Source organism: Procambarus clarkii, chromosome 65 (genome assembly GCF_040958095.1).
Source record: "Procambarus clarkii isolate CNS0578487 chromosome 65, FALCON_Pclarkii_2.0, whole genome shotgun sequence".
Taxonomy (NCBI): domain Eukaryota; kingdom Metazoa; phylum Arthropoda; class Malacostraca; order Decapoda; family Cambaridae; genus Procambarus; species Procambarus clarkii.
In genome coordinates this window covers 8,526,636-8,537,268 of record NC_091214.1, presented here as the reverse complement: position 1 = coordinate 8,537,268, position 10,633 = coordinate 8,526,636, and the positions used below count along the sequence as shown (strand labels likewise).

At 40.2% G+C, this 10,633-nt stretch overlaps 1 long non-coding RNA gene across 1 annotated transcript; it reads right to left on the bottom strand.

Annotated features, from left to right (window-relative positions):
- Positions 1-894: 894 nt before the first annotated feature.
- Positions 895-5,137, bottom strand: LOC138354878 (uncharacterized). Its single transcript, XR_011223693.1, has 2 exons — positions 4,950-5,137; positions 895-1,813 (listed from the first exon to the last, which is right to left on the bottom strand). It is a non-coding gene; the product is annotated as an uncharacterized lncRNA (long non-coding RNA).
- Positions 5,138-10,633: the final 5,496 nt, after the last annotated feature.

Here is a 10,633-nt window from a genome sequence, read left to right as displayed (position 1 = left end):
CCTGAGTGTATGAAGTAATTACAGAGCTCAAAATACCTCATACCATTTGGTATGAAGTCACTGATAGCAGGGCAATCACAGATATAGTGTTGGAGAGTATGTTCTCTCAAGTAGGACTGAAAACAGATGTTTCTTTCCACCAAGAGGGCTATAAACCCATGGAACCATCTACCCGCTGAAGCCGTAAATGCCAAATTCCAGCTAAAAATATCATTAAGACAATTGGCGGGCCCTTTAACAAGCCGCTGGCTTTCTGTCCTCTTCCAGGCCACTAGATAGTTAGTGGCCCTTGGGTAAATTCAGTAAATATATACAATAATTGTCAGCGCATCTTCCGAGCAACAAGGACAGCTACACAGTATCTCTTAGAATTACTTAGGTAAACAACAAATGTAACATATTTGTTTACTACAATGTCGGTGCTGCCTGTAGAAGTTGAAAAAACATTGTTTTACTTCGAAATACACTAATTTTATAAGAAAATTCGACGTAAATAGGAGGCATTAGAGCTCCGTTACGCCAGCGCTAAATCTTCAATATGAAGAATGTTGCTGCTCTCTGATTGGCCAAACGAAACACAGTAGTGACCTCTATCGGTACTCAGGTGAGCTAACAATTTTCTTCCTAAGTGGACGTTATTGAATTGCACCTAAGCATCTTCTTAGGGCGCACTTAGGAACCTTCGTAGCAAACCCACTTACGAAGAAATACACAGAACTTCCTGAATCTAGGTCCTGGTCCTCGGGGGTAATTAGCTTTGGGTAATTACACAGACCCCTTGAGTGACGTGATGAATATGGGGGGCACAGTAAACTAAGACTCACGGGATGAGTATGTGGTTCAAAATATATACAAAAAATATATATTTTCTGAGGTTGGAAGAAAACGTGCTCAGATTGGGGACTTGTTTATTTTATAATGGTAAATAATAAATTGATATATAATAAATTAATATATAATAAATTAATTTATTATATAAATTAATAAATAATAAATTAATAATTAATAAAATTATTATTATATAATAAATAATAATAATAACAAATAGTATAATGATAAGCAATTATTTTTAATGAATCAAATAGCTAATTAGGATGAATGATAAATAATTATTGACTAGTGCATAACAATAAAGTATTAAGGAATAATTATAATGAATAATCCTTAATGATAAAGGAGAGATCAATTACAATTAATAACTACATCCATAGGTAGTAAATGAAAGTTGCATTAATTAGACTAATTACAATTCATGGGAATATTTCTTAGCTATCTGCAGGCTTATCACTTTGGGGGTTCCGGCGGAGCACCCCCAATCCCGCGAGGGCCAGCGGGAGAAGGATTAAGGAGAAGGGGTTCCTTACTCTTACTAGCATGTAGGTGGGAGAAAGCCAGTAGGAGAGCAGCAAAGAAGCACAAAGCAACTATAAACAGGGATAATACGAAACACTATAAATCTTGAATATAACAATACATATACCAAGAACGGGTATATACAATAAAGCAATATATACATAAACCATAAAATGGAATAAAAACCAATTCTTAAAGCCAAATCTATAACATGCTTGTGTCCTAAGCGGATGTAGAATGTGAGCGGGGAACATTACCCTTGGTCTCCATCCCATCTTTGCCTCCAGACAGGTGATAGGGCTGGATAGAAGCCAAGGAGTCTGCCTTAAGTGGCCGCTGAGTGTAGTCTTGTGTTGTCAATGAGCGTCTGCAAGCCGCAGCTAGTGCGCCGTGAACTTCGGCTACATCTTTTAGAACAGGAGCAAAGTGAAATCGACGGCAGGGAACCGTCATCCAGTAACTGTAATAAGGAATAATATTAAGAATACAATGTCGTAAATAATCGTACAATGTAAGAATACAATGTAATATCGTAATTAACCGATGACGGCAAGTGCCACAGAATGGAAGAAAAATAAATTGCTGGGCGCAACGTCGGTTGGAACGCTTCAGCTGGAGGTTCCTGACTGAAGCATCGGCTGCCGGGAAGCCTAAGATGGAACTGGGGTGTTAGCAGCTGTAACATCGTCTGCTGAAACTAGCCGAGTCTGTGAGGGCGCCCGCTGCAACAGCTACGGCCGAGCCACCAGCTGGCCCATCCTCTGCAGGAACAACACCGGCTGGGACGACGTCGTTGTAAAAGCCTAACAATGTAATATTTTATATTACATGAATAATCTTAAATAAAATGGTGTAAATAATAAAATTATAAACCAATTATAACTATAATTAATTATAAATAATTATAAATTGCAAAACAAAGTATGCTCAAAATGAAGCTGGACTATAACTCTTTAGAGAAACGGGATTAACACTGAGCCGAGGTAAATACAACCAAATACAATAACGAAAAGGAGTGAAAAAAGACACGTCAGCTGGGACTTCGCGACCAGCGGCCTAGGAGGCCGCTGTGACATCCGGGCTACACCGGGCAGACAACACGTCTGGATCGATAAACCAGCGGCCTGGGAGGCCGCCTATTTATATGACCAAATAAATATAAAACTGAAAACATCGCCGGCTTAACTCGTCACAGGAAGGACGTCGGCTGGGAAGCAGCAGTACCTTCCGACTAAATTGAGGAATAAACTGAAAGTTTAATCGCGGCAGAAAAGTTAAATAAAACGTGGAGCAAACGCAATGCATAAATTGCAGTAACAAACTGCTGAGGGAATTGACTCATAAAACAAGTGCAGGGATAATCTAAAGTCAGAGGCTTGCTCCATGCTAAATTGAGGAAAACTTTAGTCTTAATACACGTCATGACTGGGAGACTAAGGATATAACAAGTTATTTTAGTAAGCGTTTGGTTAATGATGGAGGAACGTAAATCACCAAAACAGGAGCGGGCTCCCGTTTACTAAATTGACATGAAAATACGAATTCTTTTACGAATAGATTTTTTTTTTTTTTTTTTTTTTTTTTTTTTAAGGCAAGAGGTGTAAGCAATGCTATAAATTTCCTAAATTTGCCGCGTAATGAAACTAATCAAGCTGAAAGTCTAAATAAAGGAATGTAATAAAATTGAACAGAATTAATTAAAAATGACCGCAATAATTAGAATTAAATCCATTACTCGTAAAATCTCTTGTATATATGTACCTTTCCTAAATAAACATTTGATTTGATTTGAAGTCGCTCAAGCGGCAGACCGCACGGCCAGGCATTAGGCTGGACGCTGAAAACTTGGGAAGAGGAAGGGGCCTGCGTAACCGGGCACTCCAGGCAGACCAACATCTGGTACACGCAACCAAGGAAAACACGGGAATATTGTGCTACAGCATTCGAACGAAACGTGGTGGAATTGACGTACCGGGCTACACCGGCCAGACGAAAACGTCTGGGACGAACGTGCCGGCTATACCAGCCGGACGAAACGTCTGGGAGCAAATGTACCGGGCTACACCGGCCAGACGAAACGTCTGGGTACGAACGTGCCGGCTATACCAGCTGGACGAAACGTCTGGGAACAAATGTACCGGGCTACACCGGCCAGACGAAAACGTCTGGGTACGAACGTGCTGGCTATACCAGCTGGACGAAACGTCTGGGAACAAATGTACCGGGCTACACCGGCCAGACGAAAACGTCTGGGTACGAACGTGCCGGCTATACCAGCCGGACGAAACGTCTGGGAACAAATGTACCGGGCTACACCGGCCAGACGAAAACGTCTGGGTACGAACGTGCCGGCTATACCAGTCGGACGAAATGTCTGGGAACAAATGTACCGGGCTACACCGGACTTACGACAACGTCTGGGACAAACGTGCGGGCTAAACCGGCCAGGCAAGAACATCTGGGGACGAACGTGCGGGCTAAACCGGCCCGACGAGACGTCTGGAGATGCCTACAACTAACACATGCTGGCTGACTTTACATAATCACATAAAAGGCAAAGCAGAGGTTAAACAAACATAAATGTAAAACCAGCAAAGGAACACGCAGCTTGACACCGCATAAAATTCACTAATACTGTAAATTAAGGAAACTTATGGAAAAACAAATCCATAAAACAAGCTAGGGGCCAGAGGCCTGTGACACTGCAGCTAGCCTAACCTAGCTAACTTTACCTAATAACTTAAAGGCAATAGCAAAAGTTAAACAAACAAATGTAAAACCAGCTAAAGAAACATGCAGCTTGACACTGCATAAAATTCAATAATAAATTAAGGAAACTTATGGAAAAACAAATCTATGAAAACAAAGCTAGGGGCCAGAGGCCTGTGACACTGCAGCTAGCCTAACCTAGCTAACTTTACCTACTAACTTATAGGCAATGACCAAAAGTTAAAACAAACCAGCTAAAGAAACATGCAGCTTAACACTGCATAAATTTCAGTAGTAAATTAAGGAAACTTGTGGGAAAACAAGTCCATGAAAACAAAGCTAGGGGCCAGAGGCGTGTGACACAGCAGCTAGCCTAACCTAGCTGACTTTCCCTAATAACTTAAAGGCAATAAGCAAAAGTTAAATAAACCTAAATGTACAACCTGCAAAAGAAACATGGGGCTTGACACTGCATTAAATTCATTAATAAGTTAAGGAAACTTATGGAAAAACTAGTCCATGAAAACAAAGCTAGTGGCCAGAGGCCTGTAACTCGGCAGCTAGCCTAACCTAGCTGACTTTACCTAATAACTTATAGGCAATAAGCAAAAGTTAAAACAAACCTGAATGTAAAGCCTCACGTCGACAGGGTGAGGGTGGGGGTGGGGGGGGGGGGGGTGGTCAGGCCTCCTCCCGAGTGTGCTCCAAATTACAGCCACCTACTGGAGAAAAACCAGTGCCCAATAACACCGAGGGTCACCACCCCCTCTAGGACCACTGCACCTGCATTTGGTCACCAAGGCTGAACCAGCAGGCGTGCATCAGAGCGCGCGCGCCAACACAGAGACAAACACTGGTCCGGCGCACCAACAAAACACAAACACTACCTTAAATGTTGAGAAGGGCAGGACGCCCCTGACGGGACGCTCCTCGTCGTTGTCGAGAGGAACTGGTGTAGGGTCCATGCTGGGAGAACAGTTGAGCGGGCTAAACTTCTGTGTTTACGACTCGCTGAGCAGCAGTGAGTCGTTATGTAAGAGCAGTTGCTGGCTTGAGAAAGGGGCCCACGCCGTCTCCGTCCCGGTTTATATAACCTTGGGTCAATGCGCGCGCAGCTTGGGGAGGTTAGAGTCAGCTTCCAGACATACGTTTTCTTCCACTCAGAAAACCCACCGTTTTTGGGAAACAGTGTTCTTTATACAATATATGACAAAATTTTAAAGGTATATTTTATGTTTCTGAATTTCTCGTGATATATAATATATAATATAATATAATATATAATATAATATATAATATAATATAATATATAATATAATATAATATATAATATAATATAATATATAATATAAATATAATATAATATATAATATAGTGATATATAATATATAATGTGGCTCACAAGTGGCATAATCGAATCAATCAACAAAAAACACGAATATGAAAAGAAATTTAGATTTGGCCTAGTTACAAAGGAAGTAGTTAAGAGGTACTCATCAGTGCTTACCAGTATCATAAGAAAAGCTAAACTTTCATATTATGAGACTAGATTCAAAGAAGCAAAAGGCAACATGAAAAGCACATGGAAAACCATCTCTAATATCCTAGGAACTAAACAACACTCCCACAACCAGATAACACTCTCTAAGGATGGCCTTACGCCGTCAACTGACTTAGAAATGGCGAATGAATTTAATAGCTTCTTTTCATCGGTTGGTGCTAACCTTGCCAGTAAAATCCCACAGACTCAGACACATATCAAAACATATCTCTCAGGCAGCTATCCAAACTCTCTTCTCCTCTCACCAGTCAGCCCGACAGATGTTGTGTCCATCATACACTCACTAAAAACCAAAGCTGGGAACATCAGTGAAATGCCATCCATTATATACAAGAGCGCCTCCCACGCCCTTGCCCCACCTATAGCTCTGCGGTTCAACAAATCCCTTGAGTGTCATACCTTCCCTGATATCCTTAAAAAAGCAAGTGTAACACCAGTTCATAAAGAAGGCAATCCGGCAGACATAAACAATTATAGACCAATATCAAACCTACCCATACTATCAAAAATATTTGAAAAAATTATCTACAAACAGCTTTACTCCTACCTCGTAAAATTTGACATTCTTAGCCCCTGTCAGTATGGCTTCCGCTCCCAAAAGAGTACCAACACATGCAATTATTAGTCTCCTTGATATAATTTACTCAGCCCTTGACAAAAATAAGTTTCCGATTGGACTCTTCATTGACCTGAGAAAGGCCTTTGATACTGTTAATCACAATTACCTCATACGTAAACTCCATCATTATGGAATTCGAGGCCATACACTGGACTATATCCAATCCTATCTTAGTGATAGACACCAATGTGTAGCCATCAATAATATAACCTCTCCCACTCTACCAATAACCGTTGGAATGCCACAGGGCAGCATTTTGGGACCTCTCTTATTTCTTATTTACATCAATGATCTGCCTAACGTCTCTAACATTCTGAAACCTATTTTGTTTGCTGATGATACTACCCTCATCTACTCTAACCCCAACCCACATACACTAAATAATGTTGTTAATAATGAACTAAAAAAAGTCCACTTATGGATGTCAACCAACAACCTAACACTTAACATAGAAAAGATCTACTACATCTTATTTGGAACGAAATCTACAAATGCAATTCAGCTTCAGATAGACAATGTAAACATTAGCAATAAAAATGATGGAAAGTTTCTTGGCTATTCCTAGACAAGAGACTCAACTTCAGTACCCACATACAACACATAACTAAGAAAGTCTCTAAAACAGTTGGTATACTCTCCAAAATCAGATATTATGTACCTAACTCTGCTCTCATCTCTCTATATTATGCACTAATCTATCCCTATCTTAATTATGGTATCTGTGCATGGGGTTCAACCACTGCAAACCACCTCAAGTCCATCATTACCCAGCAAAAATCTGCTATCAGAATAATAACAAATTCTTCTTTCAGACAACACTCAGGCCCCTTGTTTAACTCCCTAAACATACTAAACATAATCTCACTCCACAAATTCTCATGTGTCAACTACATTTACAAAACCCTGTTCTTAAATGCAAATCCTGCTCTGAAACTCTCCCTGGACAGATGTAATAGGACCCATTATCACCACACCAGAAATAAATATCTCTTTGATATCCCCAGAGTCAAACTTAATTTGTGTAAACACTCTATGCAAATAAAGGGACCCAGTCAATGGAACTCACTCCCTTTTGAATTGAAAAGTTGTCCAACTTTTGCATCATTCAAAAACAATACTAAAAAGTACCTAATTTCATCTTCATAGTTTTTTACCTTTTGCTTTAAAACTGCACTGTATTTATTGCTACCCAATCTCCCAGTCTTTATGTACCCAATCTGAACATCTTTATCATTGCGATCATTGCTGTCTTCTTATATGTACTGTCAATCTGCTGTATGGTGTCTATTAATCTTGTTTAAATTACCAATCAAGCTGTCAATGTAATCAATCAGAGCTTTAATATACCAATGTGCTTTAATATAATTACTAATCTCTCTCATCTCATTTTTTTTCTGGCAATGTATTTGTTATCATTTTATTAATTCTGATAGAATTTACCTACTTAAAATTATCTGTTAGATTAAGGACCTGCCCGAAACGCTGCGCGTTCTAGTGGCTTTACAAGAGTGCAACTATTGTACTATGCTATGTATTCTCACAAACCCAATGTACCTTCTTGTATATAAATAAATAATAAAAAAATAAGGATTATACTTAAGTTAAGAGCTGTACTTGTAGATGACATTCCCCGGTTTGGCACCTTCTTTTGAAAATTACTTGCTTGTGGCTGACATATATAATCTGACTGTGTCAGCCATAATTCACCTAAACATCGATCCTGCGTCATATGATGATAGAGTGCAATTAAGGTAGTATTGCAACTTTATAGGAAATCGTTAAATCATAAATATATCTTGGTTCTTATATTTGAAATATTGTTACATTCAACGTTTGAAAACAAAGTTTATATCTGTATTTTTAATAAAATATAAAACATTAATGTTTATCAACTCATCTCTGTTAGTTTAGTTCATTTATTATGCACTCCATACCCATCTTGTGGGCGGTAGTGGAAAGGGTTACAGAAACACATAATGGGTTGAGGGACTGACGTGCTTATCTCTGAAGCTAGACACAGATATAATGAAATAATCAATGATGGAGTCAGAGTCTGTCTCCTGTGGATTCCTTCCCATATTGGTCTCCGAATGCATGATAGAACTGATGACAGGCGATGAGTCACAATAACGTGGCTGAAGTATGTTGACCAGACCACACACTAGAAGTTGAAGGGACGACGACGTTTCGGTCCGTCCTGGACCATTCTCAAGTCGATTGTGATGAGGAGGTAGGGACAGGCAATAAATAGGCAAGAGAGAGCTGAGGAGGAAAGTAAGGTGTAAGGGATAGTAGTAATAATGAGAACTGCAGAAGGCCCATTGGCCCATACGAGGCAGCTCCTATTATAACCACCGAAGGAGATAGTAATAGGAATAAGAAGAGGATAGCAAGGGAGCGTAGGAGAAGACAATGAACAGAAAAAGGGAGAAGAGAGAAAGAGAAAGAAAGATAAATGGAAGGGGTAAGCTTATGTTAAGTCACGTTTGTTAGAAAGATTAGAGCATTTGAGTATATACTGTGAAAGGGAAGAGTCCACAGCAACAAAGCCAGGACTCAAGTTCATGTTGGGTACATTGTGTATAAGAGCCAATTCTACAAGACGGTGTCTGTGTAGAGTAGAGGCAGGAAAGATTATTTTGGAGGAAGACCAATCAATGGGATGATTAGAATCCCTCACATGGCAGAAAAGAGCATTGTTAGTGTCTGCAGACTTAACACTTCTCTTGTGTTCTTTAAGTCTGTCATTCAGCGCACGGCCAGTTTCGCCAAAGTATTGGAGAGGACAAGATGAACAGGAAATAGAGTAGACACCAGCAGCATTAGAAGCAGGAAGAGCAGTGTGAACTAGGTTGCTACGAAGTGTGTTAGTTTAGTTAGACGACGAAACGTCGTCGTCCCTTCAACTTCTAGTGTGTGGTCTGGTCAACATAGAACTGATGAGTTGGCCAAGACTTTTGCTCGTAAAGAGGGAATTGTTACCAACTTGGACTGCCTTTGAGCAGTCCAAGTTGGTAATCAATTCCCTCTTTACGTTGGTAATATCCCAGGAACATCAACTAAATTTCGGAGACTTGAGGCAAAGTGAAATTCACACCAGTTACCCCATCTATCATCATTCTATTATGCAGGAGGTACCGCACGTCTATGGGTCATCCAATAATGCTAGCAGATTTCTAGAAGTTACCACTGCTAGGTTTAGGCTCGGCTACAAGTACCTCTGGGAATTTGTAACATCTGCTGATGTAGATTTGGCTAAATGTAAACTCTGTCAGCAGAACTATTCGCATACTTTGCGTCATTATATAATGGAATGTGAACAAAAATCGCGGAATTTAGAGATAACACCATCAATAGTGTCCCAGAAATGTGTAAGTACTTCATTCATATTGATGTGCTGCCCGAAATCTTAGCGAAGTATCAAAAATTTCCTTACTGTAAGTTATGCATGCACATGACTGTAAAGCTGCCTCCCAGTTGGGTGGGTGTGGAGCAAGACTAGTAACTGTGCGACTCCTCATAGATGTAAAGTGCCTTGTATAGTGACTGTTGTGAGCCTCTTGTTGAATCACTTGTGACACAAAAGTGTGGGGTGTTTCTTTTTTGCTTTCACGACTGCAATGCGTACGTCGCCAATGTACATGTGGCAGACGCTTCACGAAACTGTCGGAATTTGCAGAATAGAAAATACGAGAGCAACCGTACAGGGCCTGGGAGCAAGGTCGAGTTAGAGTCCTTGAGGGTCTCTTCTCAGATTAGCCTCACCTGGTCCTGCTCCACGTTGATCGTTGGAATCTCCTCAATGATTTAACACTTTAAGGGACTCCTAGGGTCCTCATCACATTTATAGTTTGTGACTTATAGGCAACTCGGTGTTGAAGACACTTAGAGCTGAAGGCTTCAGTATTTGATTGGCAGTATTCAGAAGTGGTTCAACGGAAACACCGCATAAAGCTTAACAGCAGTTTATTTACTAACTTAACCACTAATACAAAGGGTGCTTGATTTACTTTAGATTGGCGTCAGCAAAGCTATGGTTATATTAGCGAGACTCTTGACGTCTGGCTAAACGACTCGTATCCACTCGTGGCGAAACACCTAACTTAACACAGTTGACAGCCAATCATTAACACGGCAACCTAACTGCCGGTATGCAAAGGGATCACAAGAGTTCCAACCGGATACTCGGTAATGATGATATGCAATAAATCAACAACTACAATGTCAATGGTACAGGCAATAACATGCCCAATAATATTCACACACAATAACTAAATGTGTGGTGTATGTGAAGCTCACATTCACAGACGAGTGAAATGCAGTGATACCACACAGATAAACACGCATTCACCGTCGACTCACCTATGACCTGTGATAGGTATGAGAAGGTG